Below are 18,323 nucleotides of genomic sequence, written 5' to 3' on the forward strand. Positions count from 1 at the left end.
CAAAAATTTGAGGGACGTGCTCTGAAAAATTGCACTAATTGTCAGAGAATACTAAATATACGTGCTGCACAGTAAAACTCTCCTCTTTTAGAGACTTAGCCATGTAGATCACTGGGGACATACTTTAGGATATTTAGACCTCAAATTTCAGCAGCAGAATCCTAGTTTGCAGTCTATACACCACATATATTCCTTTGTCAGGGTACCACAAAGAGAGAATCTTAGCAATATTTGGCTCAGAGAGTGAGAGTGGAAGCTTACACCAGGGCCCATCAAAAAGATACATGCACTTAGTGCGAGAGGGACCCACCACCGTCTAAACTACCAGATTGCATCTCATTCTCCCAGCCTGACCACAGCTGTAATGAAAAAATGGTATTGAGGAGTCTGGTTTCTGCTCTTTCTCAGGAGACATTCTTTTCTCCTTTGACATCAAAACCACACCAATAAAATCCCAAAGCAGAATATCAAACCCAATGGAAGATGGATGCACTTATATTTTCGAGGTAATACCAGCATTCTCATTTGGTTGAACCATCTCTGGCATAATCCATGGCACAAATATGAGGCTATTGCCATGGAAGGTGATTCACTCTATAAAATTGTGGAGATCTATCTCCAAGGACTGCATGCCCCCTTTTTTCTTGAAAATAGTCTTTTGTTGTGCTATAGAGGGTAAAAGAAATGAAGGACACACAGAAAAGGGGACATGAAAAAATTCAGTAGATTTAAAGTACTAGCAAAGCCAATGTGTCAAGTTTAACTGAAAATCACAAGTAGCATGTCTGAGAGCAAAACGAGGTCCCAGAGAAATACCATGATCAGAGAAGAAATTATTCTCCAGGATAGTTTTATTGCTCATTCAGATAGAGTAGACACATGAAATAACACACAACTACACATGGCAGGTTTGTTCTTGTAAAGGACCTTGCTATACATCTTGATGCCATTGTTCTCTATTCTGTTCGATTCAGAAAAATATGTGCTCTATACAATAACTGTCTATGTGGTTGCACAAACAAAATTTCCATTCTCTTAATTAGGTGAACTTATCCTGCTCTAGTAGTGCCTTAAACATACTAGAGCTTCTTAGTAGGTAACTTTCCAAATCTTGATTATCAGAAATGCCATAGTCTTCTACAGCTTCCCACTTGTATTTCCTGGAAAAAATGAGATAATAGATATATTTAGTCCAGTACCTGATACATAGTATATCCTCAAAAGGTAAGAGCTACTAAGCCCCATTTGCTGAACCCAGGTTTATTTCAGACCCTGAGATATTCCTGATGAGGGCAAGAGGTATTTGGGCAGCCTTGCCCTCTCTCACCCTACACAATGGCCCTGGGCACTAAGTCTCATTTCTCAGACCACAGATCCAGTGTCTGAGCAATGATTGGGTGTCACATGCCCTCAGAGTCACCTTAATGCCAACCTGACTCCGGACCGTGTGTACCAGGAATGAGCTCTGAGCATCTGGAGAGCCCTATACTCTTTCTCTATTTTATGGTTCCTAGTCATGGGCTCTTTATTTTTATTTTATCTTTCATGGTTTCTTCTTAGTTTTCTTGTTGAGTACACAGTTCAGCTAAGGATATTTCTCTGAATTCCAGCCAGCATCTTGCCTGGCTCTTGGAAAACTTCTTTCCCAAAGCTGAATTCTATTCCCCTCATATTTCTACCTGATAATGATACATCTACACGGACAAACCTAGGTCCAACAGCTGTTCACCTCTCCCAGGTATCATTCACCTCTGGGATCTCCATTCCTGCATGCAACCAGCCAGATAGGCACTGAAAATTAAATCTTCTCAGTTCTCAGTGTCTGAGATGCTCTCACTCACACCATTCTGTATCCTGGTGACACTGATGCTACTGAAATCTGGCTTCTCACCTCCCCACGAAAGATTTATCAGTGGCTAACTTGCATCTCACCTCACCTTGTCTGTGACAATGCTAATTTTCCAGACTGGGCTGCAAGTTAACTGAGGATCTCAAAGTATGGGGGACAGAACTAGACTAGAGAGAGAGTCATAAGGCTCATCACTCAAAGATGTTTATGAGTTGAATCCTGGCCCTCGAACCCAAACAAGCTGAGGAAGTGATTTTCCCTTTGTCCCTGGTTTCTAGAATCACTTCAATATTCCTTCAATATTTTATTCATTAGATTTATTTTCCTTATGTTTTCTGAACTCAGAACTTCTGTATAAGATGGAATGAGAAAACTGCAAACCCATTCAGGCCACAGATCAGGAATTGTTTCAATTACTCCTTTTCTTGATGCAGCCCAGGATATAGGTCCTGATGACGCTATATCAGCACTTTTTTCTGTTTTCCTTGCAGAACAAATTGCCAGAAGGGTTCCTGTTTATGAGGGTAGGAATTGCTTATACAAATTTCCCATAAGGATTCTGACAGAAGCTTCTCTCTGCTAAGGCAAAGAGCTTCTGTATCACTGATTTGGGGCATCAAGCCAGAATAAGTCTGAGATCCTTTATGTCTACCAAGATACCCTTCCCCAAAACTGTACACTCTGATTTGTTTGAGAAACACGGTTTAGTTCTGTAATTATCTCAGAAGGGAGAAGTCTAAGTCTGCATAATTATGGTGTTCATGCATATTGAGGATTTTCTCGAGGTTGGATCACAGCAGGGTGTCCAAGCAAAGGCTGAATGCTGAATCGAAGTGCTAAGGCTGCAAGCAGGGTGGGGTGGTGGAGGCCCCATAATGACATGGTAAAGCCCAGTTGCATACTGATTAGTGCTGCTGTGAGAGACTGGGAAGAGCAGCAGCGGTGGCAAGACCAGCCATCCTGCCTAGGCTAGTTCACCCTGAACAAGAGTATGAGTGAGGAGGCTTCTGAGGTGACAGCCAAGGTTAGAACAGTGACAGTGCGACTAAGGAAGTCTTCATATGTGGCACACAGTATGCATGAACAACAACAGTGATAACCTTTTTGTAAAGGATTGAATATATTAAATGTTCCGTGTATATTGCATCTGCAGTATTGTTTCAAGCGTCTTCTAATTGCCAGACGCTCTTTTAGACACTAAGGATTCAGCAGTGAATAGATAACATCGACAGAAAACAGATAAGGTCACTGCCCTTGTGGATCGTTTAATACTCATTAAATACCCTCAAAGTACTTCAAAGTCTGCCGAGCCGTGGCACCTCCTCATGGTTAAAAAACATTGACCCCACGTGTAAGCAGTGTCACTAGTGGTGGTATTTTCAGTTGTGAAGAGCAAGGATATATCAGCCGTCAGTTTAAAACAAAGTATTGTCCCCAAGCTGGTGACTTACTAGGTCTTCCCATCATTATATTAGTCTGATTGCTCCTGAGTGATATGGAATCTGGTAAGATTTCACAGATTTTATGGTCAGTGGCCCACTGTTGTAACTTCTGTGCTGTATCTTCTTTAACAGAGAAAGCTGTATGGGATGCCATGCCTATAAATAGGCATTCTGCAAGGTCTTGGATGGTGGTACTGGGGGAAGCACAGCAGGCAGGGGAGGCTAAGTAAGACATATCTGGAATAAGTGTCTATTCATTTAAGGATGAAATGATACCCCCCTCGATGATGAAAGAGGTCTGATGCAATCAAATTCTGCAAAGTGACTGGCAGATATTTGGGGGAGATGGTGCCATACCAAGGGATGAAGTGTTGGTCTTTTGATGGCAGTTCGGGCATTCAGCAGTTTCAAAAGCTAGGTCAGCCTAGATCAGAGGAGCCCCAAGCTTCGGGCCCGTGCATGGCCTCTATCTCTGCCAACATGGCTGCTCAGTTCATGGGCCCCTTGCACAATAGCAGGGGTGACCAAGGAGAGAGGCTGGCTGACTACCACTGGATGACGCATCGTCTTCTCTGCCCAGTTAAGCACTTCCCCTGCAATGGAGGGTCTCTGGTGGACATTAACATGGAATAACAAGGTCTTCATAGTTTCTGCCCACTTCCATTGGTGCATCTATATGTTTCTTTCTCAGGTCCCCTGGTCTCTGATCTAACCTTGCTTCCTCCAGGTCTCTGACCAAGTAGACAAGCCTTTCACCACTACTCAAAGATCTGTGTATGTACTTATTTTGGGTCACTCCTAAATTCATACGAAGTGAAGGCTCAAGTGTACTGCTACACACCTCTGTCCATTTGGAGGATTTACCTCACAACTGTCCTTTAGATCCATGCCTGAATGGGGCTGTGCTGAAGTAACAGTCTATTTTCAATTCACACCAACATAGTGGGAGAATAAAGACACCGTGAACCAGGTTCCAGTTCTTTTCTGCCTCCATCATTTAGTCATAGGAAACCCCCCATGATGTGAGGTCTTACATGTAAACTGCGGGAGAAGCATGACTATTATATTAAGAGACATCTTCATGTAACTGATGTTACATCTCTAAACCTCTTTGGGCTTGATCTTGAATATACAATTTCTACTGTTCAGTGTCTAGTAGATCGCTGCTGTGCCCACTCAGTATTAGGATTTGGAGGATATGATAACATCCAGCTCATGTTTGACAGCTTCACTGACCTGATAACTATTGTTAGCTCAGTCTTTACTAGGACTCTGCAGCACTCCAGGGGGTGCTTTTCCAATGGTAAGTAGTTCTCTGCTGTGGAAGGAGTCTGTGTCGTGTCTTACCTATTGGGGTTTGACTGAGGTTCCAGACAGCATCCTTATCTATCACAAATAGTTCTAGAACCATTGGTTCTGCCAGGTTTTACAGTTCAAGTAACAGGGCATCCAGCACCACAGCTTAGACCCATTACAGAGTTTTCTCTTGCTCTGGGCTCTGTTCAAAATTATCAGTCTTTCAAGTCACCAGATAAATGCATTGGAGAACTATTCCCAAATGCATTCAGAAATCCAAAATCCAAAGAGACACACTAAATGCTGTACCTCCTTCTTAGTGGTAGAAGGTATAAAGTACAAAAATTGTCCTCATCCTTAGAAGGGATGTCCCAGCATGTCTTAGACCATTGGACCCCTAAAAACATCACTGATATAGTAGGCAGCTAATTCTTCATGAGGTTCATCTCCAACCCTCTGACATGTATCTATCTTGCTAGGGATGCAGAGTACTTACTACGTCCTGTTCACCAAGTCTTATTTGCATGATATGATCAATATTGTGGGCTAGTATGATTCTTGAGCAAAGTCAATATGATCAAGGTTCCTGCTGACTATGTCGTGACAGAGAGCCGGAGATTTAATAGAGCCCTGGGAAAAGAAAGTGAATGTATAATGTTGTCCTTCCCACATAAAAGGAAACTGCCTCTGATCGTCCTTCCTGATAGAATTAGAGAACACATTTATAAGATCAGTAACCTCATACCCAGTACCAAAGTCATTGTTGTCTGTTTCATAAAGATTTTACATCCATTACACCAGGTGAGTTAGGATGACTATAACACTTGGTTAAATTTATGAGTCCACTGTCTTCCAACACAACTCATAGGCTTTATTTTTTCAGGGTCTATACAGATGAATTTAATAAGGATATGTAGGGACCATCACCCTTGCATCCTTTAAGTCTGGTGATAGGACTAATATTCAGATTTCCTCCTGTAATGCAGTATTACTTATGCTTAAGTTTCTTGGCAAGGGGGTATAGGCAATCTCAGGACTTTCCTACAGTTTTGATTCATACTCCATAGGTCAAGGAATAATTAGTGTTCTGCCAGCTAATAAGTATATCTACCCCAATTTTACAGTTGGGAATTGGAAAATGGATCTCTGGACTCAATGAACCCTCTGTGGGATGGAAGTGGATTGGAACTCTTGTTTATCACCTTGCCTCCATCAGTATCTATCTGGAGTTCCTGGATGGTATTTTAGATTCTTTCTAACAGTGTCAGCTCAGACCCTGTATTCAACTATTCTTGAAAGGTCTAGCTATTCCATTTTCCTTTTGCAGAGTTACTCTAGTAAGTCAGTTTTGGAGAATATTTACTGTGTATACATATCATGATATTATAACATCCTTCCTCAAGAGAAACAAGCCTCCCCTTCAATTAATAACCTCTAGGTCTGTGAACTAATTTAGACCTGGAATTTGGGTGAAGGACTACATTTTTTTCATTGCATTGGATCTTGATTTTTTGTGGGGGCAAAGGGGGTTACATTCATTCAAGTTGAATAACACCTCTGTCGGCTGTCCATCTATCTTGTCCGTTGGAACCTTCTAATCTGTAAGCTATTACCATAGAACCCTTTAGGTCAAGGCACCTTGATTGCTGTCCTGGCCCTTCCCATAATGATAGTCACATCTACTTTGCCTCTGAAGGTTAATTGCTGCCCCTTTGCTTTTGCTATCCTGAGATCATTTCTGCTGATACAAAGCAGTTCAGTACCAAGATGGCACATTCTACTATTATACCAACAGATGGAAGTCTCCACTGAACTTCTAAAATCCACCCTTCACTGGATCCTTCATTATGGCCCTAGTAAAGGAGTATCTACGGGTCCTTCCAGTGAAGAGTCAGTTAGTGGAGTTTTCTGATCTCACATAATAAATCTACTCTAACATGCTCACGTCCCTTAGCCTTTGGCTCCTTCTTCAATTTTCTATCTAGGCAGTTCTGGCATCTCCACCTCGTTTACTGTGCACCATCATTCTGAACAACCTTCAAGGAATCTAACAGTGGGTTAGAACTGATTCCAGGTCTCTTTTCCAGAACAGTATATCCTGAATCTTTGTTCACACTGTGCTGAGACAAGACCCAAGTTATTGGTCCTGGCCAAAAAAGGTTGAGTGGTAGTGGATCTCGAGGAGAAAAAGCAACATCTTCCTCAAGGTTTCTAGGCAATGGGCAGTTGCTCTTCTCTAATAAGGGGGGAGTTCCATCTATAAGCATGGCGTGTTTAGGAGAACCAAGGGGTTTAACAGTCTCAGGTTCCTTCACTATTGGTTGAGGAATGCCCTCGGGGCATTAATTTTCCTTCACTTTCAGGCTTTACATGGGTGCAGAGCACGTTTCCTCTAATACACCATGCCACTATAACATGTCAGAGAAGACTTGGGACAGCAAGTGAAAAATAAAAAATGGGTGGTATGTGCGTAAGGTAAGATATTTCCAGTGAGTCAAAACCCATAAGAACTATATGCTGTAATCATAGTTGGAGTCATAAATGAGGTCAAGAGAATGTGAGATAGGAAACAGAGGAATCTGGAATAAATAGGAAGAAGAAGAAAATGAAAAGGGGTCTAAGTTAAGCAGATTGTCCCAGATGATACACCTAGTATCCGGTAGAGAGTTGGGACAAAGATCTAGCCTCTCATTTCCTCCCGAGGCCATCTCAACCACCGTTACTTTTTCTGCGCACATCAGACAGAAAATACAAGAATGAGCATTTTGACCTTCAAGTAGGAAAGCAGAGATTAGCTCAGCAGTCATCTGTAAATGCTTCACCTTTAGCTCCCAAGAGTATAGCTGCCTAGAATGCTACTGATCAGAGTTTCCTCACCTTCTGGAAATTCTGATAAGCACTTCCTGTCTCTTATGGTGAAATCCCCTAAGGAGCCTCATGGTCGTCACAGCCTTCCCTAATCAAGCCTAAGTATTTGTCCTTTGAACACCAAACTTGCTACAACTCCAGAGTCTTGTTCTACTATTTACCTCTGTCAGGAACTTTCTCTCCCTGTCTCTTTGCATGGTGTACTCCTTTTTTTTTTTAAATTTTATTTATTTATTTTATTTATGGCTGTGTTGGGTCTTCGTTTCTGTGCGAGGGCTTTCTCTAGTTGCGGCGAGCGGGGGCCACTCTTCATCGCGGTGCGCGGGCTTCTCACTGTCGCAGCCTCTCTTGTGGTGGAGCACAAGCTCCAGACGCGCAGGCTCAGTAGCTGTGGCTCACGGGCCTAGTTGCTCCGATGCATGTGGGATTTTCCCGGACCAGGGCTCGAACCCGTGTCCCCTGCATTGGCAGGCAGATTCTCAACCACTGTGCCGCCAGGGAAGCCCCAGTGTACTTCTTATCCTTCAAGGATTAGCTCAAGTGCCATCTCCCAGAGAGAGTCCCTGATTACATCATCTAAAGAAGCACACACCACCTCTCTTCTCTGTTACCCTCCACTACCTTGATCTTATCCTTCATAGACCCAGCACGGGCTTCGACTATTTTGTACTTACTGATAAGGTTATTGTTTGATTTCCTCACTAGAATACAAACACCTTGAGGACAGGCATTATGTCTATTTGAGTTACCATTATGTCCCTTGTTCTTAAATTGTACCAGGCACATAGGAGACACTCCAGACATATTTGCTGGATGAAAGAAAGCCATTAAATAAAATAAGTAATTGTTTTCTGCTAATACCTATGTATGGCTTTCCAGGAATTACCAGATCACTTAGAGACCATGAGGACATGAAAGCATCAGTGAACTATGGCCAGTATCACCAGCGTACTGCACAGAATGCAGAACAGACTTTATCCTCTACTACATGCTCTTCTATCTAAACATGACAAAATATTGAGCAATTATACCAATGATAATATTACCCAACTACACAGACAAAAATTCAGAAGCTTAACAAAGAATAGCAGCCTTTCAGAAGTGTGGTGCCAACTCTTCATTTATTCCTTCCTCTGGAAAAGTATTGTCCATTAACAGGTGACCTCATTGTCTTTGGCCCTAGGAATGAATTACAAGACTGAGTTGCATGCTAAGAGGGTCAGCGTGCTTTTCTGTCCCTTACTTTTTAAATCCATTCATACCACCTTTGACATTTCTTGCTTGAAATTGGTCCTTTTAGCTTTCTTTATTGGTTTCCTCCTCAATTCTTCCTTTGACTTGGTTTACAAGTGGGCTCTAGACCATGTGCTTCATGATTGCCTTTGAAATCCCATAGAAGTCTTCAATGGAAAATTACCCTAAACCTCATAATCTAGCTGAAACCCCAGTCTAGCTGCTGGTGCTCAGTTTCATACAGCAGAAATGCAGTTTGTCCTGATAAACAGATACGTACTTTAAAATTTTAATGCCCATGTAGCGACTAGAATACTGGGGTTCACATTCAGAGACAACCTTGTCCAACTGATGATAAACTTAGAAAACAGATCATGGGACTGTTGAGTAAACATCAAATCAAAAAAGGGAATGTTGTTGTGGGAGATATTTCATTCAGGGTCAAGAGGGCCAGAATTCCAGTCTAAACTGCCACTCATTAGCTATATGAACTTGAATATAGGACTTAACCTTTTGGGTTTTTAAAAAATATTTTAATTTTATTGGAGTATAGCTGATTTACAATGTTGTGTTAGTTTCAGGTGTACAGCAAAGTGATTCAGTTATGCATATACATATATTCATTCTTTTTTAGATTCTTTTCTCACATAGGTTATCACAGAATACTGGGTAGAGTTCCCTGTGCTATACAGTAGGTCGTTGTTGGTTATCTATCATATATATATTAGTGTGCCTGTGTTCATCCCAAACTCCTGATTTATCCCTCCCCCCCACGTTTCCCCTTTGGTAACCATAAGTTTGTTTTCGATATCTATAAGTCTGATCCAGTTTTGTAAATAAGTTCATTTGTATCTTTTTTTAAAATTAGATTCCACATATGAATGATATCATATGATATTTGTCTTTGTCTGATTTATTTCATTTAGTATGATAATCTCTAGGTCCATCCATGCTGCTGCAAATGATATTATTTCATTTTTTATGGCTGAGTAATATTCCATTGTATATATGTACCATATCTTCTTTATCCATTCCTCAGTTGATGGACATTTAGGTGGCTTCTATGTCTTGGCTATTATAAACAGTGCTGCAGTGAACATTGGGGTGCATATATGCTTTCAGATTATGGTTTTCTACAGATATATGCCCAGGAGTGAGATTGCTGGGTCATATGGTAGTTCTATTTTTAGTTTTTTAGGGAAGCTCCGTATTGTTCTCCATAGTGGCTGTACCAATTTACATTCCCACCAAGAGTGTAGGAGGGTTCCTTTTTCTCCACACCCTCTCCATTTATTGTTTGTAGATTTTTTGATGATGGCCATTCTGAACAGTGTGAGGTGATATCTCACTGTAGTTTTATTTGCATTTCTCTGATAATTAGAGATATTGAGCATCTTTTCATGTTCTTTTTGGCCATCTGTATGTCTTGTTTGGAGAACTGTCTATTTAGATCTTCTGCCCATTTTTTGATTGGGTTGTTTGTTTTTTTGACATAGAGCTACATGAACTGTTTGTATATTTTGGAGATTAATCCCTTGTCAGTCACATCATTTGCAAATATTTTCTCCCATTCTGTGCGTTGTCTTTTCATTTTGTTGATGGTTTCCTTTGCTGAGGACTGATCCTTTTGAATTTTCAATTCCATCATGTATTAAAGAAACAGAGTAAACATAGCATCTACCTATTAGGTGATGAGGATAAATTGAACAAATGCACATAAAGCCCTTAACGCAGCATGTGGCCATTGAAAATACTTGATAAATGTTAGCTGTTAATGATAACAATAAAAATGTGCTTAGTAGGAGGACCTTCAAGATGGCGGAGGAGTAAGATGTGGAGATCACCTTCCTCCCCACAAATACATCAAAAATACATCTACATGTGGAACAACTCCTACAGAACACCTCCTGAACACTGGCAGAAGACCTCAGACTTCCCAAAAGGCAAGAAACTCCCCACGTACTTGGGTAAGGCAAAAGAAAAAAGAAAAGAGAATAGCAATGGGACCTGTACCTCGGGGAGTGAGCTGTGAAGGGGGAAAAGTTTCCACACACTAGGAAGCCCCTTCACTGGTGGAGGCGAGGGGTGGGAGGGGGGAAGCGTCGGAGCCAAGGAGGAGAGCGCAGCAACAGGGGTTCAGAGAGCAAAGTGGAGAGATTCCTGCACAGAGGATCAGTGCCGACCAGCACTCACCAGCCTGAGAGGCTTGTCTGCTCACCCACCAGGACAGGCGGGGGCTGGGAGCTGAGGCTCCGGCTTCGGAGCTCAGAACCCAGGGAGAGGACTAGGGGTGGCGGCGTGAACACAGCCTGAAGGGGCTAGTGCGCCACAGCTAGCCGGGAGGGAGTCCGGGAAAAAGTCTGGAACTGCCTAAGAGGCAAGAGACCATTGTTTTGGGGTGCGTGAGGAGAGGGGATTCAGAGCACTGCCTAAATGAGCTCCAGAGATGGGCATGAGCCGTGGCTATCAGCGTGGACACCAGAGACGGGCATGAAACGCTGAGGCTGCTGCTGCCGCCACCAAGAAGCCTGTGTGCAAGCACAGGTCACCATCCACACCGCCCCCTCCCGGGAGCCTGTGCAGCCTGCCACTGCCAGGGTCCCGTGATCCAGGGACAACTTCCCCGGGAGAAAACACGGTGCACCTCAGGCTGTTGCAACGGCACGCTGGCTTCTGCCGCCGCAGGCTCGCCCCGCATTCCATACCACTCCCCCAAGCCTGAGTGAGCCAGAGCCTGGTAATCAGCTGATACTTTAACCCCATCCTCTCTGGGCGGGGAACAGACGCTAGAGGGTGAGCTACAGGCAGAGGCGGGGCCAAACCCAAAACTGAACCCCAGGAGCTGTGCGAACAAGGAAGAGAAAGGGAAATCTCTCCGTGCAGCCTCAAGAGCAGCGGATTAAATCCCCACAGTCAACTTGATGTACCCTGCATCTGTGGAATACCTGAATAGAGAATGGATCACCTGAAAATTGAGGCGGTGGACTTTGGGAGCAACTGTAGACTTGGGGTTTGCATTCTGTATCTAATTTGTTTCTGGTTTTATGTTTATCTTAGTTTTGTATTTAGAGTTTATTATCATTGGTAGATTTGTTTGTTGATTTGGTTGCTCTCTTCCTTCATATATATATATATATATATATATATATATCTTTTCCTTTTTCTCTTTTTCTGAGTGTGTGTGTGTATGCTTCTTTGTGTGATTTTGTCTGTGTAGCTTTGCTTTTACCATTTGTCCTAGGATTCTCTGTCCTTTTTTTTGTTTGTTTTTGTTTTTAGTGTAGTTTTTAGCGCTTATTATCATTGGTGGATTTGTTCATTGGTTGGGTTGCTACCTTCGTTCTTTCTTTATTTTTTTATTGGAATTAAAATTTTTTTTAATTTTTAATAATTTTTAAATATTTTTCTTTAATAATTTATTTTATTTTATTATTTTTTATTTTTCTTTCTTTCTTTCTTTCTTTTTCTCCCTTTTCTTCTGAGCCGTGTGGGTGACAGGGTCATGGTGCTCCGGCTGGGTGTAAGGCCTAAGCCTCTTAGGTGGGAGAGCAGAGTTCAGGATGCTGGTCCAACAGAGACCTCCTGGCCCCTCGTAATATCAATCAGCTAAAGCTCTCACAGAGATCTCCATCTCAATGCTAAGACCCAGCTCCACTCAACAACCAGCAGGCTCCAGTGCTGGACACCCCATGCCAAACAACTAGCAAGACAGGAACACAACCCCACCCATTAGCAGAGAGGCTGCCTAAAATCATAATAAGTTCACAGACACCCCAAAACACACCACTGGACGCAGTCCTGCCCACCAGAAAGACAAGATCCAGCCTCATCCACCAGAACAGGCAACAATCCCCTCCACCAGGAAGCATACACAACCCACTGAACCAGCCTTACCCACTGGGGCCAGACAACAAAAACAACGGGAACTAGGAACTTGCAGCCTGTGAAAAGCAGACCTCAAATGCAGTAAGTTAAGCAAAATGAGGAGACAGAGAAATACACAGCAGATGAAGGAACAAAGTAAAAACCCACCACAAAACAAATGAAGAGGAAATAGGCATAAGCAGTCTACCTGAAAAAGAATTCAGAGTAATGATAGTAAAGATGATCCAAAATCTTGGAAATAGAATGGAGAAAATACAAGAAACGTTCAACAAGGACCTAGAAGAACTAAAGAGCAAACAAACAGTCATGAACAACACAATAAATGAAATTTAAAATTCTCTACAAGGAATCGATAGCAGAATAACTGAGGCAGAAGAACGGATAAGTGACCTGGAGGAAAAAATAGTGGAAATAACTACTACAGAGCAGAATAAAGAAAAAAGAATGAAAAGAATTGAGGACAGTCTCAGAGACCTCTGGGACAACATTAAATTTGCCAACATTCGAATTATAGGGGTCCCGAAGAAGAAGAGGAAAAGAAAGGGTCTGAGAAGATATTTGAAGAGCTTATAGTTGAAAACTTCCCTAATATGGGAAAGGAAATAGTTAATCAAGTCCAGGAACTGCAGAGAGTCCCATACAGATTAAATCCAAGGAGAAACATGCCAAGACACATATTAATCAAACTATCAAAAATTAAATACAAACAAAAAATATTAAAAGCAGCAAGGGAAAGGCAGCAAATAACATACAAGGGGATCCCCGTAAGGTTAACAGCAGATTTCTAGCAGAAACTCTGCAAGCCAGAAGGGTGTGTCCATCGAGATGAATGGATAATGAAGATGTGGCACATAAATACAATGGAATATTACTCAGCTGTAAAAAGAAATGAAATTGAGTTATTTGTAGTGAGGTGGATGGACCTAGAGTCTGTCATACAGAATGAAGTAAGTCAGAAAGAGAAAAATAAATACCATATGCTAACACATATATATGGAATGTAAAAAAAGAAAAAAAGGTTCTGAAGAACCTAGGAGCAGGACAGGAATAAAGACCCAGATGTAGAGAATGGACTTGAGAACACGGGGAGAGGGAAAAGTAAGCTGGGATGAAGTGAGAGAGTAGCATGGACATATATACACTACCAAATGTAAAATAGATAGCTAGTGGGAAGCAGCCCCATAGCACAGGGACATCAGCTCAGTGCTTTGTGACCACCTAGAGGGGTGGGACAGGGAGGGTGGGAGGGAGGTGCAAGAGGGAGAGGATATGGTAATATATGTATACATATAGCCGACTCACTTTGTTGTACATCAGAAACTAACACACCATTGTAAAGCAATTGTACTCCAATAAAAATGTTTTTAAAAAATGCGCTTGGAATATTGGAATACCTTTCCCTTTTTCTCCACCAGGAAACCTTCCTTTTATTCTTCAAAATTGTTTTGCTCTGCTTTCCATACAAATGGCCTTAGTCACCCTCCTTGCTGTGACACCATTGTTCATACTTCTATACCACTGATGATATTGTTATTCATTCTTACACTGTAGGGGTTAACCTGTGATAGTTATTCAGTAAAGTCTGATTGAATGATGCATACCCTCTCCACATTACCCTTGACCTCACCTGAATCTAACAGTGGCATGTTACAAAGTGAGATTTCTGAAGCTCTAACTTGTTAGAGAAATGACTGTTGGACAGAAGCCAGAAGCACACAGAAAAGCCTTCACACTTAATGCCTGGACCAACTCTGTTTGTTCTCCAGGCTTTGCATTGGTGGGAAGAGATCTGTGTTCAACCCTGAAATCAAAGTTTTAACATTGCTAACATGTTTTGAAAAATGCTGGCCTGAGAAGTAAAGACAGGATCTTGGATCTACTCTTAGTAAATGCTTCTGTTTGGAATTTGAAAAACAGTTGCAGGGAAAGTGCCAGTAACTCTAGTAGATAACTTAAGCATCTTCTAAAATACCTGCTGCTAAAGTCACCCATTAGCTTACTCATTATAATATTCTTAATATTTAATTTAATCAATTAACCACCTGGCTAGTAAATGTTTCTGTCGTCCTAAATCTATTCTCCTGGGCTGTCATAAGAGTCTCACAGGTTCAGGAACACATAAAATTCCTCACTCCTCGCAATGCTCAGAGCAGAACAAGAACTACTCCACCTTTAGGACCCTTTAAACGCTGAAATTCTATGATTCCTTGGTTCTTTCAATCAGATAACGTTTTGTTAGTTTCCACAATTCTGGATAAGAAAGGGCCATCTTACCCATTCAGGGGTAAATTGTGATGCTGTTAAAAAATCTATTGGGTAATTCAAAAGGAGACGACACAGAACTCTTTTAATTGTGCAGCTACAGCAATTTGCCAAGAGGAAGATTGTAGAAGGCCCCAAACTCAAACCCTCAAGGATTATCGAGTACAAATGAACTTCCCCTGTATTATCTCGAGACAAATTCCCATCCAGTATGCTCAGCTAACCAACTTTGTGAACTTTGCATGTCCACATCACTTTACCTCTCTTTAGACTATATTGCCTAGAAATAGCACCAAATAGAATGATCAATAACAAATAAATCTGATGAATCACTTTGATCTCTATCTCTCTGTTGGTCTCTTTTTTTTCCCGAGAGATTTTATTTCTGACAGTCTCCCTAGGAGTCATCTCATGAGTCATCTTAGTTGCTTTGAGAATATCTGCTCTCAGAGGCTGCAAACCCTCCAGGGAAACTTGTATCTGGCTGAGGTACAAGCTGTGCAAATCATGAAAATGATTTAGCTTTAGCTGAGAAAGCACTGCTCAACCTGCAACACCACCTCTTTCTTGGCTGCTGTGTTCAGCCGTTGCAACTTTGCAGTCACTCATTTATTCATACCTTCATTCATTCTTTCATACACCTTTTACACGCTCATTTACTCTTTCAGAGTTCAACGTGAAACAACTCCAGAACCTTTCAGTTCTTACATTACTCAAATATTACTTGATTTACCATTTTGCTTAAAACTGGGTACGCAAAATAAATGGTGCATTTCTGCCTCTTACATCTTTTTCATACATTATACTAGTAATGTGCCTTTTTAAAATATGCAATATATGTGCTTTATTGAGTCATTGTTGGGATCCCAACCACAAGCATCTTACTATGTGCCAAGTACTCTGCTCAGCTTTTCTTACAGGATCTCCTTGATTTCTACAATAATCGTGTGAGAAGTCATCATTATTCTTTGTTTCCTTATTAGAAATTCTGGCAAGGGTAAGATCATGGCTTGTTTCTCATCCTATCCTAGATGGCTGCACCCAGTGCCTAGCAAATAGTAGGTGCTTATTTAGTTATACATACATTTATCAAAAAATGTCACTAGTCCACCATAAACCAGGTACTAAGACATATACATGTCTTAAAATATGTTTCTATAACCTTGATAGCTGAAGGACCACTTGATTTGCTATGAAATCTTTGACTCACACTTTCTTTCCTTGAGATTTTTGAAAATGTTTCTCAACTGTTGTCTGTCTTTGCCTGTTGCTATAGGTAAATCTTATGCCAATTTGCTTGTCTTTCCATTGTAAATGACATGTTTTTACTTATTTATTAGTTTGTGTTGGTGGGGTTTTTTTTCTTCTTCTTTTGTCTTTTTTCTTTTAGCTGTAGGCCATGAAGTCTTTGTTTGTAAAGTCTAATAGTTTTATTAGGATATGTTTCAGATATGGCTAATCTAGATTAGATCAATTTTCACTACACAGTCCATTTGATATATGAAAATAGGCCTTCTTTTATTTCTGGAATAATTTCTTGGATTATAGTCTAAAATGTTATTCTGTTATATTGTTTTATTTTTCTTCAGAGACTCCAATTATATGTATATTAGATCTTCTTTACTTCTAATGATACTTTCTCTTGATTCTTTTTCTTTATTTTCATTCTCTGCCATTTTCATTCTCTTAATCATCTATTTGTCCTTCTTAAAGTTCAATTCAATGTTTTCTTGCTCTGGCAATTTGTAATGTTGTTTTCAATTCTAAGATGAATTTGGCTTTTTCTACTATTTCTTTCCTGAGTTCAGTCATTTTACATCTTTCTGGGGTTTTTTGTTCATATTTGTTAGGAGTTTTTAATTTCTCATTTGAGGTATTTATTTCACATCTGCAAAGTTCTGTTTTCAGGTATTTCATTCAGGTGAGAATATTATGTTACACTTTTCTTCTATTTCATGGTTGACATTTTGAGGATCTTTTTCAGCAGTGATATATTTCAATTCTCATTTGGTTTCTTTTATTCTAACTTTGTATGTATATCGCCTACTTTTTCTTTTTGAGTGTCTAATTTCTCAGACCAGCAATGGCAGTTACATAGACCAAAGTGAAAGTTTTGAGAGGTTTGCTCGATTCCTTAGTTCAAGACTACCCTCTTCTGTTGGCATGGTAAAGTGCATTTCTCTAATTGATTTTGCTATTTTGGGGTGGAAAGGATTCATATTTATTCTGATTTGTGATTCATTCTCTCTCTCTCTCTCTCTCTCTCTCTCTGTCTCTTTCTCTCTCTCTCACACACACACACACACCCACACACAGAAGTGTGTTCCCTTTTCCTTTCACTGCCAAATACCCAGGGGCCATGTCCCCTTCTCAAGTCACTCCATTCTCCTTGCAGAAGGCTTGCTTCCCAACACTGTTGCTTTGGGTTCTGCTTACATTCAACTCCCTTCCTTTTGATTTTCTTGTAGCCAGCACTCTTATCTACCAGATTCTAAATTTGTTCTCAGTGTTTTCCAACTCTTGGCGGAGCTTTCATGGTGGAAATTACTTTAGGGCAATTGTATTTGGATTCTTCCTCCCCTGTGGTCCTTGCTCCTTTTTCTTTTGATCTCTTCAATACCTGTGCCTGGCTCTCCCCCAAAATGGGATTTTTAAAAAATTTCCTACTTACCAATGTTTTAAGCTCATAGTGTTGTATTTTCCATTCCTTAGATGTGCAGAAAGCCTAGATTATGGTTAGTTTAATTTGCTGTTCTTATCTGTCCAGATGAGTTTTGGGACAATGTTTAAAAAGAATCAGATTTCAGAGGCCAGCATTATTCTGTGTCAAACCAGAAATACCAGATGATTAGAATTTAAGCAAAAGAGTGTCAGAAGTAGGATTTGGAACGATAAAGCTTTTGACAGGGCTCAGAAACGTGTTTGACTACCCATTTGTACCTCTCAGATAACGAAAAAAATGAACTGCTTTCTTCTTTGTTCAGGTGCAAGCTATCCTCCAGGGCACCCACTCTTACTCACCACATCCATCTTAACCTCACCCTGGCTCAGAGGGTGAGGCAGAGAATTAATCACTGGTAGGGTTTTCATGAGTAACAGTACTTCCGTTATGCTCATGCCTGACTGTGCAGTTTCTCACCTGTGCACTTTTTCTCTTCCCAGGCTAATATTGCCCCCAATTTTCTCAGGCCCTTTCAATGAGAAAATTTTTACTCACTGTAAGATTCTCTTTAAGTATCAGCTCTTTCAGGAAGCCTTCTATGACTTCCTGCAAGCTGGATTATAGGTCTTTCCTCTGTGCAACTAGAGCAAACCATACACATCCCTGTCACTGAACTTGACATGTTATTCTGCTTGTGAGTATGCCTTCACCTGTAAGGTATGGATGCTTCATGATTCCTTCTTTGTCTTTGCATTTCCCCAGTGTCTCTCACAGAGCCTGACATTTAGTAAATGCTCAATAAACATTGGTGGAATGAATTGATGGA

This window comes from Balaenoptera musculus, chromosome 17, assembly GCF_009873245.2.
Source record: "Balaenoptera musculus isolate JJ_BM4_2016_0621 chromosome 17, mBalMus1.pri.v3, whole genome shotgun sequence".
NCBI lineage: Eukaryota > Metazoa > Chordata > Mammalia > Artiodactyla > Balaenopteridae > Balaenoptera > Balaenoptera musculus.